General features: G+C 38.6%; 3 pseudogenes; 2 read left to right on the top strand and 1 right to left on the bottom strand.

The window, feature by feature from the left end:
* Positions 1–1,591: 1,591 nt before the first annotated feature.
* LOC100343060 (UBX domain-containing protein 2B pseudogene) lies at positions 1,592–10,081 on the bottom strand (annotated as a pseudogene).
* Positions 10,065–11,250, top strand: LOC100343315 (heterogeneous nuclear ribonucleoprotein D-like pseudogene; annotated as a pseudogene).
* Positions 11,251–18,546: 7,296 nt separating this feature from the next.
* LOC127493298 (U2 spliceosomal RNA) lies at positions 18,547–18,675 on the top strand (annotated as a pseudogene).
* Positions 18,676–19,229: the final 554 nt, after the last annotated feature.

Genomic DNA, 19,229 nt, shown 5'->3' with positions numbered 1-19,229 from the left:
ACCCTGATGCCTGGCACATTTAATCTTTTATTCTAAACTTTTGCCTTGAATATTAGAAGTTGATATCATCTCTACAGAATGTTTTTCATTCATTTTCAGGTGCACCATCTGGAAGGGCTTCATGGGGGTTAATGACATAGGCTTGAGTGGAGACTGTGAGTAATATGCATTTAATCAGAAGTACTTTTTGTTTCCCAAACCCTTCTTTGTTCAAGTTCTCCATTCTGCTTGATAAACACTTTGTACCCTACTGTCTTTTCTAAAATCTACTGCCTTACCCTATCTGTTAGTTTCCATTTATATAATGAAACATTGATAATGGCAGAGAATAAAAATGATTCTTGCTTTTTCTGCACCCAAAAAACCTAACTGGATGAAGGTTATCATGGCAACTTTAAAGTGCTAGTGATAGGAAGCACTAAAGGTCGGGTCTATTCATAAATTAGCTATGGTTTTTGATAGCTTTCATTTTCCTTTTGAGAATCATCATTTAGATCACTAAGAATTGCTTTAGGTTTTCTTGTTAGCTAAAACATATAAAAGGATATCAATAACATTTTATGACCCATATAAAATAAACAGAAACCAAAAAAGTATTGCTATGAAAAAAAAATGAAATTGAACCATTTATATACCAAGTATGCATAAATATGACCTCTATGAAATATGAGGTATGATTACAAAGTAATTAATTTAAAAATATATGAGAACTTATACCTCCAAAGTGAACTTCCTTAACTTCAGAGTTGTGGCAGTATAGTCAAAAGAATATCTCCAGTTAAGCACATAATGCCCAATAGGCAGTTACAGTGGCTTCACCACTCACTATCAAACCACTCTTCCTCCTTGGGCTTTCAATAATCATTACTGGAACACCTAGTACCTACTGAACATACTCCTTTTGAATAGAAAATTCTTATTTTTAAAGGTGGATTTGAATTTTGAATATACTAAAGACTACCCAAAGTGAATTCTTGTGCACAAATGAGGGGTGTTCAAAAAGTTCACAAAAATACAATTAAGAAAAAACTATACATGGATTTAAAATTTTTTTTGCACCAAAATAAACTTATCTTTTCATTCCATTTTCCACAAACTTTTGAGTACACTGGTAATGAATTATCAAGCTTGGGTAGATCTTTTTTGGTGACATCTCTCTCTCTCTCTCACACACACACACACACACACATGTGCATGCATACACAAGTGTAGATACACTGACCATAACCAGACATATTAGTGTGTCTTCCAAATTATTTTGAAAAGTACTTCCCAAAATGTTTTTAGTTTCAGCAGCACTGTCTAGCCTCCCCATTATGCCTACTTTAAAGGATACAAATTCAACTGCATGCATAATAGTCTGATTTACATTGAAAAAAGTCAATGACCTATGACTTTGAAGACCATTTTGAGCTCATGTTGATGCTGCCAAAAAAGACTCAAGAATCAGTTACTGTACTGTGGGCTCATCATCTTCATCTCTGAAATCAAGTTACAGTTGAAAAGTCAAGAATATAGTATATGAAAGATTGAATCTTTCTGCCTTAGCATTAAAGTGGGAGATTAAATTACATCAGAATTTTAATTTTATTTATTTATTTATTTTATGGTTTTCATCTGTTAGATCTTTATTTGGAAATGAAGTCACAAGAATAAAGTAAAGAGCTGCAAATTCAGGACGAGACTGTACAATAAAGTCCCGGACATCCAGGATTCTGTGTATACTGTTGAATCTTTGTATCAAATGACTCCCATCTGCTAATCTGATTTGAATTTTTGTTGTTGGCACTGAATCATTAATATGAATAACTGAATTAAGCACTGACTTATCCTCTTCTGGAGAGGAAGGTGTTCTGACTATTGCAGGGTAAGGTGTCCAAGGTATTGCCCTTCCCCACTGAAAGCATTGCACCTCATTGTAGGTTTTATATATTCTTGATCCTGATGATCCTCCACATCCAAACTCAGTTGGCCCCCATGAATCATTCACTGAAGCTCCAAAGGAATCTCTCCTCTTTTAAGACTCCCAAAATTGAGCATTTATTGGGTCACAGTAACGTTTCAATTCTCCATCATCTAAGCTGAAACCATTGCTCCATAGGTTAAGCAAAATCTGAACACCTTGCAGCTGATTTTCTCCATAGATGTATTCAGACTGCTTACAAAAGGAATTTCCCAATCTGTATCCTCCACCTGGAAAGGACTTATATTTGTCATCACTTGCAGATCTAGTGGCTTCATTCAGAGGACAGCCCCATGCTCCCTTGCCTCTTTGAAAAGTTTACTCACAATTTTCCCAGTTGAAGTTGAACTATATGTAATCCACCGTATTCATGTTCACCTGAATAAAACTTTTAAATCCTCTGCACTTGGGGCCATGGGCTTAAAGACCTCCTGTTCTGCTCACCCACTTTGGGGCCTCCACCTTCCACCCTATTTTATTTTTATGAAGGATGAGGGAGGGGGAATTTGAACAAGAAATAGGAAACAATAGCTCTGGGCTGAGCACTGAGGTTGCAGTGTACTCTCATTTCCAGGAACACAACGTTCAATCACATCTCTGAATGTCTTTTGTTTACATTACACCAGTACCCTTCAAAATACAGCAACTAATTTCGAGACTTAAATATTCAAAACTGCAAGTTAGGTAAGTTAAATCCTTGATCACAGAGAAGCTACTTTTTTCTTAGAGTTTTTAAAAGTGAATCTGTATATCAGAATACATAATAAAACACTGAGTAAAAGCAACTCTTAAAAATGCCTTTTTCAAAGTAGCATGGCTAAGTCAGTGGTCTAGTTTTCAGCAGTACAACTTAGGACTTTTGACAGTGGCTGTTCAAGCACAAACTCTTCATGGGTTAAGTAGAGATATTAATACTTTACTGGCCTACCTCAAAAGTTTAATATGGGGTTCATAAGAGAAAATAAGTGGGTTGAATATAAAGTGCCACAAAATTTGCAAATAGTGCATTGTAAAGGACGTTAGAAGTACAAACTGTCAAGAACATCAGGGATAAGTGGCAGGAATTTCCTGAATTGGTGACACTGATGAATGCAAACACAACTTTCACATTTTCACTTTCCCAGCTAGAAGCAGCTGTGGAACATCAAGACTCAGTGAAGTATGTATAAACTAAGAAGACACAGATCCCACAAGGATGTTCCACAAAGCTATGTCAATAAATTCACCTATGAAAAATAGAATAGCCCTTACTTTTTAGAAGCTAAGGCCATCATAATAATATTGCCACAGTGTTTTCACCTTCATTGTCTCCATGAATACTTGTGTTTGGGGGTACATTTTTTTAGCCCACTTTTGAAATTTTTCATTATGTTTTCATTATACTGCTTTAATCATATTTCCTTTCCAACATAATGCAGGCATTGTTGTTGCTGTCTTTTGACATATGACATTTTCAACACATCCTGCATGGATTTGGGCTAGTTGAATTTTCTACTACGTTACATCTTTAAATTGACTCCACTTCTTTGTTTTGGTTGCTCATTTCCATGAGTGCCTCCAGTTATATCACAGTTTTCTCTGATATGGAGGTCAGCAAACATATATGCCACGGGACAAGATAAAGCACCATAATAACGAAGAAGCTTACATAAAAGGAAAATTGAGGAATGCAGCAGCATGTGTTTGTGATTAAATCAGAGGCAGAGTCAAGGCTGCCTAGCAGTCCAACACGATTAACTGTTTTCCAAATCCTGATATAGTACAAAGTAATTGACAATGACAGGGATGGGGGAAAATCAGATGCAAGATTGGGTGTATCACTGTCAGATGGTTAACGAAACAAATTGCTTGGTGTCTTCCAGAGTTTCCTTTTTTCTAGGAAAATGTAATTGTTTCTGATATAAAACTTATTTTCACAGACAATAAAACAGTTTTCATCACCTAGAAAATGGAAAAATATTAACTAAGTTTTTAGTAAGAGCCAATCAGAAACCACCTTGTTTATGCCACCCATAAAGATGCAAAGCCAGCTTTCTGTTATTATAAACATCTACACCTTCTAAACTCAGCATCTTGAACTCTCAGATTATTCTGGAATTGGTTAAAATCTCTTTTACTTAACTAATAATGATGTTGAAGTTGATAACATTCTCAAAACACAGGATATCATTTTATTTACTGCAGGGTTAATCTGAAAATAGATCTTTGTGAAAATTAAGAGTGGAAATGGGAGAGAGAGGAGGAGGATAAAAGGGTGGGAGCATGGGTGGGAGGTAGGGTAGGCTGAGAAGAATCACTGTGTTCCTAAATCTGTATATATGAATGCATGAAATTTGAATTCCATAAATAAAATTTAAAAAATAAATTTAAAAAAGCTGATAATATGGCATTCTTTTTGTTATAATTTCCCATACTCACAGGAAGTGCATTCAGCAGGAATTATCATATTCATTTTATAAGAGCAGATTGAGGTCCTGAGTTGCTGAATACTTGCTGCAAGTCACATAGCTAGTAAGGGGAGGGGCTCTGGCTGGTCAGCCCCTATATCCCATGCCATCCCACTCTGATCCTTCTTTATCTTGATAAGCTACATAGATTGTGAGGAGGTTGTATAGCAGACATCATTTATTTGACTTGTATTTCCAATATTATCCCAATACAGTCAGATAACCAATGCAGCAATATAAAGCTAGCAAATTTCATTTCTAAGGCAGAGGCAGTATAAATAATATGAGAGTTAGACTCAAATTTTCTGATCCTAATATTTACCAGCCATTAAAATTTAGCCAAATAGTGTAATTTGACTGAATCTCAGTTTTTATAATCCTTTAAAATAAAGTGCTGGCGATGTGATGAGTAGAGATGCCCAGCATCTTTCTCCTCCCCCATATAGAAGAACCAAAACAACAGTTAAATAGCAGTGTCTTGAGGTACCTGGGGAATAGTACCAGCAATCAGTAGGGAAATAGTGGGAATCTAGTAGGATACAGAGACCTGGGATATGAGCACGTGGAGAAGAATCAAGCCATTCAGCAACTGAGCCCCAGACCCATTGGTGGTGAGAATCCCCACTGCAGGGGAGACGGAAAATAGGACTACTTTAGCAGCACCCACCTTTCACAACTGCCTTATCAGTAATCGAGTTAGAGGAGGAATGCATAGGAAGTACCGACTAGGAGCTCAGTAAGGAGGGCTACCTGGAGATCCTACAGTCAATTGTTTATTCACAGATGAATGTATGCTATATCTTCAACAATTCCAGAGCACAGGCTGCTGTGGTGTGCCACCATGGTGAGAAAAGACCACTTTTGGAACCTACATTGCTCTACAGGACAGAAGCCATCCCTAGGGTCACACAGATATCTCACCACATTAGCAAAAGACTTCAGCCTCGTGAATTCAACAAGACCCAGTGGAGCAATGATGAACCTGGCAGCCTAGCCAGATGCAGTGCTCTGCACTACAAATGACAAAGGTGCAGAGTAGAGGATGGTGGAGGTAAGAGTGCCTATCCCCTGAACCTTGAACCTACTCCTGAACCCCCAACACCTTTTCCTTCCCCAGACACCCAGAGTGTCACCTGCTGCTTCCATGACCCACGAACAACAGGACTCTTGTTCGGGGTCATGTGACTCCAGCCCACACTATTCTTTGCTGCTATGAACTATGTACTCAGGACTATGCTCAGGACTCTGTGTGTGTCCAGCCCGCTCACAGTGCCAGCACTGCTTCTGTGACTTTGCGCAGTCAGTCAGGAAGCAGCTTGCAGTCTGTGCACCCTAATCCTCCCAGGGCCAGCTGGCCCTGTGACTCCAGGGCCTCGCATAGACAGAATCTGAGGGTCTATGCTTTTTGTCCACTCTGGTCCCACAACTTCTATCCCTTAGCTGACAGTAGCTAGGGAACTGCATGCTAGGGATCTGTGCAACTCCATTGGGTTTCAAGAGCGCCCCAACATCCTTCCTCCCCAATCCTCACTCTGTCCCTACCAACTACTTTCATTCAATACAGCAAAAGAAAGTATTAAGGAGACTATCCAATGGCATCTAACTGGAACTAAAGCCAAAGTAGCTCATCAATCAACACCAGAAGGTACATTCCAGGAAAAAGACCTTTGAGCCACAAAAGCCTTCATTTAAAAGGAGAAACAAACGATGAATCTGACATAAACACAAAAATCAGTGTTGGGGGACCTATATTGTAGTGTAGCAGAATAAGCTGTTCCACTTGCAATGCTGGCATCCCATATCACCAGTTCAAGTCCCAGCTCCACTTGCAATCCAGTTCCTTGCTAATGTGCTTGGGAAGGCAGCAGGTAAGAGCCCAGGTGCTTGGCCCCCTGAAATCCATGTGGGAAACCTAGATGGAATTCCGTGTTCATGGCTTCAGATGGTCCCAGCTCCAACTCTTGTTGCCATTTAGGTAGTGAACCAGTGCATAGAATATCCCTCTTTGATGCTCTGCCTTTCAAATAAAATAAATAAATATTAGAAAATCAATGTAGTGACACGACAAGTCACTATGATGCCCCAGAAGGAACACAATGTTCCTTTAGTGGCAGAACACAGAGAAGGGGAGGTTGATAAAATGCCTGATGGAGAATCACAAAGAACGATTATAAGGATACTTAGGGAGATACAAGAGAAAAAAACTGAAGCAAAATTAGAAAATTGGGGGCAGGCGCTGTGGTGCAGCGGGTTAACGCCCTGCCCTGAAGTGCCAGCATCCCACATGGGCACCAGTTCGAGTCCTGGCTGCCCCACTTCTGATCCAGCTCTCTGCTATGGCCTGGGATAGCAGTAGTAGATGGCCCAAGTCCTTGGACCCTTGCACCTGTGTGGGAGACCCAGAAAAGCTCCTGGCTCCTGGCTTCGGATAGGCGCAGCTCCAGCCGTTGTGGCCACCTGGGGAGTGAACCAGTGGATGAAAGACTTCTCTCTCTTTCTGCCTCTCCACTCTCTGTGTAACTCTGACTTTCAAATAAATAAATAAATCTTAAAAATTAGGAAATTTATGCATAATATGTATGAGAAATTAATTAAAGAGAGATCTTGAAAAAGAAATATACAGAAATCTGGCCGGCACCGCGGCTCAATAGGCTAATCCTCTGCCTAGCAGCACCGGCACACTGGGTTCTAGTCCCGGTCAGGGCGCTGGATGCTGTCCCGGTTGCCCCTCTTCCAGGCCAGCTCTCTGCTGTGGCCAGGGAGTGCAGTGGAGGATGGCCCAAGTGCTTGGGCCCTGCACCCCATGGGAGACCAGGAGAAGCACCTGGCTCCTGCCTTCGGATCAGCGTGGTGCGCCAGCTGCAGCGTACCGGCCGCGGCGGCCGTTGGAGGGTGAACCAATGGCAAAGGAAGACCTTTCTCTCTGTCTCTCTCTCTCTCACTATCCACTCTGCCTGTTAAAAAAAAAAAAGAAATATACAGAAATCTTAGAGACGAAGAATTTAAGAAGTCAAATAATAAATACAGGTGAAAGCTTTATCAGTGGAGGAGAGCCTGTCTGAACACAAAGACAGGTCTTTTGAGATATCACAGTTAGACAAAAAACAGCACTAAAACAAGGAAAAAAATGAACAATAATAAAAAAAGAATGAAACTAGTCTCCATGATGTTTGGGACAGCACTAATCAAATTAATATTTGCACAATAGGAATTCCTGAGGGACAGAAAAGGAAAGGCATGGAAAACATCTTCAATACAGTAACAACTGAAAATTTCCCTGATTTGGAGAAAGATATGGATTCTCATGGTACTGGCATAAAAACAAACAAAATGATCAGTGGAACACAATACAAATTCCATAAACGAATCTAAAGATCTACAGTCAATTGTTTTGACAAAGATGTTGAAAACATACCCTGGGGAAGATACAGTCTGTTCAATGAATGAGACTGGGAAAATTGGATATTCATATGCAAGAGACATAAATAAGACTCCCCCTTCCAGGCCTTCGCTGTATACTAAATCAACTCAAAACAGATCAAAGATCTAAACGTAAGACCTAAAACTCTGTAATTATTAGAGGGAAAATATAGGAAAGCACTTCAAGAAATTGAGATTGGCAATAATTTCTGGATAAGACTCCAAAAGCACAGGCAACAAAAGCAAAAGTAAACAATTATATCAAACTAAGAAGCTTCTGCAAAGCAAAGAAAGCAAGACAGAGTAGAGACAATCAACAGAATGGGAGAAAATATTTGCCAACTATTCATCTGATAAAGAATTAATACCCAGAATATTATTCAAATTACAAAACCTTAAAATTAAAATTACAAAACCTTAAAGAAAGAAATAGAAGAGGATACCAAAAAATGAAAAATCTTCCATGCTCATGGATTGGAAGAATCAATATCATCAAAATGTCCATTCCCCAAAAGCAATTTACAGATTCAATGCAATACCAATCAAAATACTGAAGACCTTCTTCTCAGATCTGGAAAAATTGGTGCTGAAATTTATATGGAGGCACAAGAGACCTCGAATAGCTAAAGCAATCTTGTACAACAAAAACAAAGCCGGAGGCATCACAATACCAGATTTCAGGACATACTACAGGGCAGTTGTAATCAAAACAGCATGGTACTGGTACAGAAACAGATGGATAGACCAATGGAATAAAATTGAAACACCAAATATTAATCCAATTTTAGTATATGTGCTGCTGAAGCGAGCACCAAATATTAATCCAAACATCTACAGCCAACTTATATTTGATCAAGGATCCAAAACCAATCCCTGGAGTAAGGACAGTCTATTCAATAAATGGTGTTGGGAAAATTGGATTTCCATGTGCAGAAGCATGAAGCAAGACCCCTACCTTTCACCTTACACAAAAATTCACTCAACATGGATTAAAGACTTAAATCTATGACCCAACACCATCAAATTATTAGAGAACATGGGAGAAACCCTGCAAGATATAGGTACCGGCAAAGACTTCTTGGAAAAGATCCCAGCAGCACAGGCAGTCAAAGCCAAAATTAACATTTGGGATTGCATCAAATTGAGAAGTTTCTGTACTACAAAAGTAACAGTCAGGAAAGTGAAGAGGCAACCGACAGAATGGGAAAAAATATTTGCAAACTATGCAACAGATAAAGGGTTGATAACCAGAATCTACAAAGAAATTAAGAAACTCCACAACATCAAAACAAACAACCCACTTAAGAGATGGGCCAAGGACCTCAATAGGCATTTTTCAAAAGAGGACATCCAAATGGCCAACAGACACATGAAAAAATGTTCAAGGTCACTAGCAATCAGGGAAATGCAAATCAAAACCACAATGAGGTTTCACCTCACCCCCAGTTAGAATGGCTCACATTCAGAAATCTACCAACAACAGATGCTGGAGAGGATGTGGGGAAAAAGGGACACTAACCCACTGTTGGTGGGAATGCAAACTGGTCAAGCCACTATGGAAGTCAGTCTGGAGATTCCTCAGAAACCTGAATATAAACTTACCATACAACCCAGCCATCCTACTCCTTGGAATTTACTCAAAGGAAATTAAATTGGCAAATAAAAGAGCTGTCTGCAACTCCATGTTTATCGCAGCTCAATTCACAATAGCTAAGACCTGGAACCAACCCATATGCCCATCAACAGTAGACTGGATAAAGAAATTATGGGACATGTACTCTATAGAATACTATACAGCAGTCAAAAATAATGAAATCTGGTCATTTGCAACAAAATGGAGGAATCTGGAAAACATTATGCTGAGTGCATTAAGCCAGTCCCAAAGGGACAAATATCATATGTTCTCCCTGATCGGTGACAACTAACTGAACACCAAAGGGAAACCTGTTGAAGTGAAATGGACACTATGAGAAACAGTGACTTGATCAGCCCTTGTCCTGATTGTTGATGTACAATGTAATACTTTGTCCCTTTTAGTATTTTTGTTTGTTTGTTTTAGTACTATTGGTTGAACTCTGTAATTAACACACAATTATTCTTAGGTGTTTAAATTTAACTGAAAAGTAATCCCTGTTAAATATTAGAGTGGGGGGATCTCTTCTGCCTCCATTTTAAATCCAGCTCCATACAACGCTCCACCGCCACGACCCGCACGGCGTGCCAGCACCCCTTGCCGACCACTCGCCGCCATGGAGGATGTGAACAAGTACAGCAACATAAAGGAGTTCGCAGAGGGATCCAAGATCAACATGAGCAAGAATCAGCAGGATGATGGTAAAATGTTTATTGGAGGCTTGAGCTGGGATACAAGCAAGAAAGATCTGACTGAATATTTGTCTCAATTTGGAGAAGTTGTAGACTGTACAGTTAAAACAGATCTGGTCACGGGAAGATCAAGAGGATTTGGATTTGTGCTTTTCAAAGATGCTGCTAGTGTTGATAAGGTTTTGGAACTGAAAGAACACAAACTGGATGGCAAATTGATAGACCCGAAAAGGGCCAAAGCTTTAAAAGGGAAAGAACCCCCTAAAAAGGTTTTTGTGGGTGGATTGAGTCCAGATACTTCTGAAGAGCAAATTAAAGAATATTTTTGAGCCTTTGGAGAGATTGAAAACATTGAATTTCCCATGGATACAAAAACAAATGAAAGAAGAGGGTTTTGCTTTATCACATACACAGATGATGAGCCAGTAAAGAAATTGTTGGAAAGCAGATACCATCAAATTCATTCTGGGTAGTGTGAAATCAAAGTTGCACAACCCCTAAAGAAGTATATAGGCAGCAACAGCAACAACAGAAAGGAAGAAGAGGTGCTGCATCTGGTGGCCGAGGTGGTACTAGGGGTTGTGGCCGAGGTCAGGGCCAAAACTGGAACCAAGGATTTAATAACTATTATGATCAAGGATATGGAAATTACAATAGTGCCTATGGTGGTGATCAAAAACTATAGTGGCTATGGTGGGTATGATTATACTGGGTATAACCATGGGAACTATGGATATGGACAGGGATATGAAGACTACAGTGGTCAACAGAGCACTTATGGCAAGGCATCTTGAGGGGGTGGCAATCACCAAAATAATTACCAGCCATACTAAAGGAGGACTCTGGAGAAAACAGGAGATGCTAAAGAAACCCATCTTGCAGAAAGACACTGAAGATTGGTCTTCTGTTGATCTAAGATGATTATTTTGTAAAAGACTTTCTAGTGTACAAGGCACAAATGTGTCCAACTGTATTTAGCCACCAACTAGTTTTGTTTTTACTTTGTCCTTTGCTCTCCGTGTTATGACTCAATGTGGATTTTGTTTATACAAATTTTATTTGTATGATTTCATGTTAAACCTCAAATAAATGCTTCCTTATGTGAAAAAAATATTAGAGTGGGAATAACAGAGGGAGAAGATGTACAATTTGGGACATGCTCAATCGGACTTGCCCCAAATGGTAGAGTTAGAAACATGCCAGGGGATTCAAATTCAATCCCATCAAGGTGGCATATAACAATGCCATCTCACTAGTCCCAGTGATCAATTTCAGTTCACAATTGATCACACTGATAGGTCTAAGAGTCAAAGGGATCACACAAACAAGACTAGTGTCTGCTAATACTAACTGATAGAATCAAAAAGGGAGAGAACAATCCAACATGGGAAGCAGGATACACAGCAGACTCATAGAATGGCAGATGTCCTAAATAGCACTCTGGCCTCAGAATCAGCCCGTAAGGCAGTTGGATCTGGCTGAAGAGCCCATGAGAGTATTTTAGGCATGGAAAGCCAAGACACTCTGGCAAAAAAAAAAAAAAACCTAAATGAAAGATCTCTGTGAGTGAGATCCCAGTGGAAAGAATGGGTCATCAAAGAAGGAGGTACCTTTCTCTGAAGAGAGGAGAGAACTTCCACTTTGACTATGACCCTGTCTGAATAAGATTGAAATCGGTGAACTCAAAAGGCTTCCATAGCCGTGGCAACTCATGACTAGAGACTAGGGTGATTAATGACACCATAAACAAGAGTGTCAATTTGTTAAGTCAACAACAGGAGTCACTGTGCACTTACTCCCCATGTAGGATCTCTGTCCTTAATGTGCTGTACATTGAGATTTAATGCTATAACTAGTACTCAAACAGTATTTTTCACTTTGTGTTTCTGTGTGGGTGCAAACTGATGAAATCTTTACTTAATATATACTAAATCGATCTTCTGTATATAAAGATAATTGAAAATGAATCTTGATGTGAATGGAATGGGAGAGGGAGCAGGAGATGGGAGGGGTGCAAGTGGGAGGGAAGTTATGGGGGGGAGAAAGCCATTGTAATCCATAAACTGTACTTTGGAAATTTATATTCATTAAATAAAAGTAAAAAAAAATAAAAAAAATCAACAACAACAAAAAACCCCCAAACAATCCAGTTAAGAACTAAGCAAGGGATTTGAAAGGACATTTCTCAGAAATGGCCAATACTTTTCTGAAAAATGCTCATCATGAGGTATCAAGGAATGCAAATCAAAATCACAATGAAGTATCACTCGAGTTAGAATGTTATAAAAAAGACAAAGGCCGGTGCCGCGGCTCACTAGGCTAATCCTCCACCTTGCAGCGCCGGCACACCGGGTTCTAGTCCTGGTCAGGGCACCGGATTCTGTCCCTGTTGCCCCTCTTCCAGGCCAGCTCTCTGCTGTGGCCCGGGAGTGCAGAGGAGGATGGCCCAAGTCATCAGCTCTTGTCCTGAAGGTTGATGTACAATGTAATACTTTATCCATTTTAGTATTTTTTTTTTGTTCTAGTACCATTGGTTGAACTCTGTAATTAAAACACAATTATTCTTAGGTGTTTAAATTTTAACTGAAAAGAGATCCCTGTTAGGAATTTGGAAAACATTATGCTGAGTGAAATAAGCCAATCCCAAAGGGACAAATACCACTTGTTCTCCTTGATAGGTGACAACTAACTGAGCACCAAAAAGGAAACCTGTTGAAGTGAAATGAACACTATGAGAAACGGTGACTTGATCAGCCCTCACCCTGACTGTTGATGAGCAGCTTAATATGTTATCCCTCTTAGTATTTTTTTGTTTGTTCTACTTAATACTTTTGGTTGAATACTGTAATCAATACACAATTCTTCTTAGGTGCTGAAACTTAACTGAAAAGTGATTGCTGTTAAATATAAGAGTGGGAATAAGAGAGGGAAGAGATGTGCAATTCGGGACATGCTCAAGCTGACTTACCTCAAACGGTAGAGTTAGAAACATACCAGGGGATTAGAATTCAATCCCATCAAGGTGGCATGTACCAATGCCATCTCACTAGTCCCAGTGATCAATTTCTGTTCACAATTGATCATAATGATAGGATTAAGAACCAAAGGGATCACATAAACAAGAATAGTGTCTGCAAATACTAGCTGATAGAATCAAAAAGGGAGAGAATGATCCAACATGGGAAGTGAGATACACAGCAGACCCATAGAATGGCAAATGTCCTAACAGCACTCTGGCCTCAGAATCGGCCCTTAAGGCATGCGGATCCAGCTGAAATGCCCATGAGAGGGAGTGAGAAAGGGGAGGGTTGCGGGTGGGAGGGACGTTATGGGGGGAAGCCATTGTAATCCATAAGCTGTACTTTGGAAATTTATATTCATTAAATAAAAGTTAAAAAAAAATAAAAAAAAATAAAAAAGACAAAGAACTCTGCATGATCTAGGGAAATTCCCCTTCTGTATTTTGGGGCTCAGCATAATCAGCAGACTGTACACAAGACCAGAGGACCAGACCTGAGGAAGTCCGTTTTGTAATTTCTTAGTATAGGGTGCCAGGTGGCTGGGGCACAAGCACCAGCATCACCTTTGAATACCATGTAAGAACTGAGGGGAAATCCCTTCCATGCCCTATGGCTCTGGGCCTATAGCTGTTGATGCTACAATTCCTGTAGTAGCTTGCAGCAACTGGTAGTTCCTAGAGAGCCCTATGTCTCTCCTTGTTTAAGGATTGTGGCTGCTAGTCCACAATCTCCAGTATAACCTGCACTGGCCCTGTGAGACATGGATAAGGACCCACTGAATCCTGCAGCTCCGGGACTGTGATTTTAGGTTCTTTAAGTCCCAGGGATATGTGAACACCTTGGGACCTGGGAAAGGTCCTATCTGTATTCCTTTGCTCCAGGCCCACACCTCCAGGGCACAATCCCCATTATAACTTGAAATCACAGTGTGGGACCTGGATAAGGTACCCTCTGAGTCTTGTAGCTCTTGGACTGGGACTGTTGGGAAGCTATATTCCACAAACTTACCTGAGTTCACAAGGGATCTGGGTAATAATCTCATAAAAAGAAAAGTTCAGTAACTGCTGGCTGTACAACTGAATTCAATAAAACATTTAAAGAGGAACCAATTACAATACCCTTCAAGTCATTCCAAAATACATAAATGCATGGGATTCTGCCAAACTCTTTGTAGGAAGCCAGAATTACTCTGATACCAAAACCATAGAAAGACAGAATACCAAAAGGAAACCACAAACCAATATCCTTGATAAAAATAGATGCAAAATATCTTGACAAAACATTAGCAAATCAAATCCAACACTACATTAGAAAGATCACACATCACAATCAAGTGGGATTTATCCCAGAGACTCAAGGATGATTCAATATTTAAAGGCCAATAAATGTAATAAATAACATCAACAGAATAAAGAAAAAAATTATATGTTCACATCAATAAATTCAGGGAAAAAAATTTCATAAGATTCAATGTCTCTTCCTGATAAAACCTCTTAACCAATTAAGTATAGGAGGGGCCAGCACCGCCACTCAATAGGCTAATCCTCCACCTTGCGGCGCCAACACACTGGGTTCTAGTTCTGGTCGGGGTGCTGGATTCTGTCCTGGTTGCCCTTCTTCCAGGTCAGCCCTCTGCTGTGGCCTGGGAGTGCAGTGGAGGATGGCCCAAGTGCTTGGGCCCTGCACCCGCATGGGAGACCAGGATAAGCACCTGGGTCCTGGCTTCGGATCAGCGCGATAAGCCAGCAGCAGCACGCTGGCCGTAGTGGCCATTGGAGGGTGACCCAATGGCAAAAAGGAAGACCTTTCTCTCTGTCTCTCTCTCTCACTGTCCACTCTGCTTGTCAAAAAATAAAAATTAAAAAAAAAGAAAAAAACAAATTAAATATAGGAGGAACATATCTCAAAATTATAAATGACAAATCCACAGCCAAAATGCTGAATGGTGAAAAGCTAAAAGCATTTCCCCTGAGATCTGGAACAAGACAAGTAGGGCCACTTTTACAATTCTTATTGAATATAATATTGGAAAAATTAGCAAGGTAATTATGTAGGGGAAAGAAATAAAGATTTGAAAGGAGGAAGTCCAAATGTTTGCATATGACATGATTTTATATATGAAAAACCTCAAACATGCCACCAAAAAGTTATTAGGACTGATAAAGCAGTTCAGTAAAGCCACAGGATAAAAAATCAATATACAAAAATAGCATATCTATACACTAATGATAATTTTGCTTAAAGGGAAATCAACAAAGAAATCCCAATTATAATAGCTACAAAATCAAATTTTTATGAATAAATTTAATCAAAGGAGTGAAAGCTTTGTATAAAGACAAATATAAAACACTGATGGAAGAAATCAAGGACACATACACACACACAATATGGAAATGTATTCCTTGTTCATAGGTTGAGAGAATTAATGTTAAAACAGCTATACTATCTAAAGCAATCTACAGATTCAATGCAACCCCTATCAAATATCAAGAAGGGCATTCTTTATAGCATTAGAAAAATATAATCCTAAAATCCATATGGAACAACAAAAGGCCCAGAGTAGCCAAAACAGTCCTGAAGGGGGAAATGCTGGAGATACCACAATACCTCATTTCAAGGCATTCTACAAAATTTAATAATTTAAATAGTTTGGTACTGGCATAAAAACTGACACACAGAAATCAATCCATATACATATAGCCAACTGACTTTTGATAAATTTACCAAGAATATACATTGGAGAAATAATAGTCTTTTAAATAAATGGTGCAAATAAAAATGGATATACATACATAGAGGTATAAAACTCGATCCCAACCTCTAATCATATACAAAAATCTACTCAAGGCGAATCAAAGACCTAAATATAAGACCTGAAACTATGGAATTTCTAGAAGATAACATAGAGAAAATACTTCAAGGCAATGGTATAGGAAATAATTTTTTGGATAACAGCCCCAAAGTACAAGCAATAAAAGCAAAACCAGACAGATGGGATTAAACTCAGAAGTTTCTGCACAGCAAAAGACACAAGCAATAGAATGAAGTTCCATTCAACAGAATGGGAGAAATATATGCAATCCACTTTTTGACAAAGGATTAACATCCAGAATATATCAGGTACCCAGACTCAACAATAATAACATCAATAATCAGCCAATATAGTTAAAAAAGAAATGGGCAAAGGACCTGAGTACCCAGTTGTTCAAAGAAGAAATACAAATGGTCTATGATAAACAGAAAAATTCCCAATCTCACTAGCCACCAAGAATATATAAATACAACCACAATGATATATCACTGCACTTCTGTTAGAATGGCTACTATAAAAATGACATGAAGTAACAGATATTGGTAAGGATGTGGAGAAAGGGGAACTCTTACACATTAATGATGGGAATGGAAATTAGTACAGCCACTATGAAAAACAGTAAGGTTTCCTTAAAAAGTAGAAATAGAACTGCCATACGATCCCGTTATTCCACTACTGGGTATATATTCAAAAGATAGGAAATCATTCTATCAGAGAGCTGCTTGCTCCACCATATTTACTGCAGCACTGTTGATAATTGCCAAGATTTAGCATCAACCAAGGTATCTGTTATCAGATGAATGGATAAGGAAAGTGTGGTCTACATACAAATTGGCACAGCATTCAGTCATTAAAAATGGATGAAATTCTGTCATTTGCAGCAAAATGGATGGAACTTAAATAAAATAAGCAAGACACAAAACCACAAATACCATAGGCTATCCCTCAGATGTGGAAGCTTAAAAACCTCAATCTGAACAGAGTGATGATTATCAGAAGCTGGAAGGGGTCAGCTTTAGAGGGAATTTGGTTAATGGATATCAAATCAAGTAGATCAAAGGAGTAAGTTCTTAATGTTACACAGCATAGTGAGGAGTCTAGTATAGTGTATGAACAAGAAGAAAGAAGCTCTAAGCCTCCAAAAATAAATTATGTCAAGGGGAAATTTGAGCACCCTGTTTTGAGCAGTATATACTATATACATGGGTATTAAAATGTCACATCATGGGCTGGCGCCGTGGATCACTTGGTTAATCCTCCCCTTGGCACTGCCATCCCATGTGGGTGCTGGGTTCTAGTCCCCGTTGCTCCTCTTCCAGTCCAGCTCTCTGCTGTGGCCCAGGAGGGCAGTGGAGGATGGCCCAAGTGTTTGGGCTCCTGCACCCACAAAGGAGACCAGGAGTAAGCACCTGCCTCCTGGTTTTGGATCAGTGCACTGCCACCCGTAGCGGCCATTTGGGGAGTGAACCAACAGAAGGAAGACCTTTTTCTCTGTCTCTCTCTCTGTCTATAACTCTACCTGTCAAATAAAAAAAAGTCACATTGTAGCCCATAAATAGGTATAATTATTGCTACTTAAAAAACTTTAAAAAATAACATAAGCATGTGAGGATGTGGAGAAAAGGGAACCCTTTTAGACTACTGGTGGGAATGCTAATTAGTATAGCCATAACAGAGAACGGTATGGAGGCACCTCAAAAAACTAAAAATAGCTCTATCAAATGTTCCAACTATCTTTCTAGGTAAATATTAGGAAAAAATGAAATCAACACATGAAAGAGAAACCTGAACTCCCACATTAATTGAAACAATATTCACAATAGATAAATGCAAAGAAATGATTAGGAAATGGAAAGGTTGGCTTTGTGGAATGGTTAGTTTATGCTCTGAATATGTGCTGAAATGTTGTGCGTTATCACTTTAAAATGCTTAATGTTAAGCCAAAATTTTAAAATAAATTAAAGTATCTAGACACAAAAAGGAATTTAAGCCTAAGAATCATAATAAATTTGTTATCAAAGAATTTTGTGTATATTTTAGATACAAAAATGTTTATTCTTATCAGTAGTTAAAAGGTTACTATAATGAAGTAAATGAATCTATCCATCATTTCACACACTCAAATTTTTGAGTGTGGCAAGAACAGCAAAAATTTCATAAATTTCACATACAATTTTATTATCTATTATACTCACATTGTACATTAAATCTCTAGACTTGTTCAATCTTCATATCTTCTACTTTGTATCTTCTGATTTGTTAACCACTGTTTTGTTATCCTTGTGTATTTGAATTTTTAAAAATACTTTAAAAATAAGTAAGATCACACAACATTTTTATATGTGTCTGGCTTATTTCACTTAGCATAATGTCTCCCAACCACTTTCATCTTTTGGTAAATGGCAAGATCTTGTTCTTTTTAGGGATGAATAATAGTCTATTGTGTATATATATACCATGATTTTTTAACCCATTATCTGTCAAACGACACAGACTGATTACTTACCTTGGCTATTTTTAGTAATAATACAGTGAAAAAATTATTTTAACAGTAGGTTGATCGCTTCTCGGCCTTTTGGCTAAGATCAAGTGTAGTAACAGTAGGTTGAAGATTCTCTCTCTTTCTCCTTCTTTCTCTCTCTTTCTCCCTCTGTCAAATAACTAAATCTTTTTTTAAAAGTAGTTTAAATTCAGTATTTTCTTATTTTCTGTCTGGTTGATTTATCTATTATGTAGAGCAGGCTATTTTTGAAGTCCCTTACTACTTTTTATTGCTCTAGTTCTCCCTTTATGTCCATTAGTATGTGCTTTATGTATTTAGGTGTTTCAATGTTGTGTACATATAGATTCATAATAGTTTTATCCTCTTAATGAGTTCACTCCTTTATCACTAAATAATGACTTCTTTCGGGACGGTTTTTTTTGTTTGTTTGTTTTACTTTTCATTTCAGTCTTAAAGTTTAAGTAGCTCTTTTGTAGGGACTCCACAGTTGGATTTTTTTAATCCATTCAGCAACTCTGTGTTCTCTGATTAGACAATATTATCCATTTACATTCAAGGTTGTAGTTGATAGGTAAGGACTTACTACTGCCATATAGTTGTCTCAGGTTTTGTAGCTCCTTTTTCTCCTTCCTCTCACTGTCTTCCTTTGTGATTTGATAATTTTCTGCCATGCTAAACTTTGATTTCTATCACTTGTATATCTGCTGTAGTTTTTTGTTTTGCGGTTATGAAGCTTACA

The sequence above is a fragment of the Oryctolagus cuniculus genome, chromosome 5, assembly GCF_964237555.1.
Source record: "Oryctolagus cuniculus chromosome 5, mOryCun1.1, whole genome shotgun sequence".
Lineage (NCBI taxonomy): Eukaryota > Metazoa > Chordata > Mammalia > Lagomorpha > Leporidae > Oryctolagus > Oryctolagus cuniculus.
This window is presented reverse-complemented; position numbering and strand designations above follow the sequence as displayed.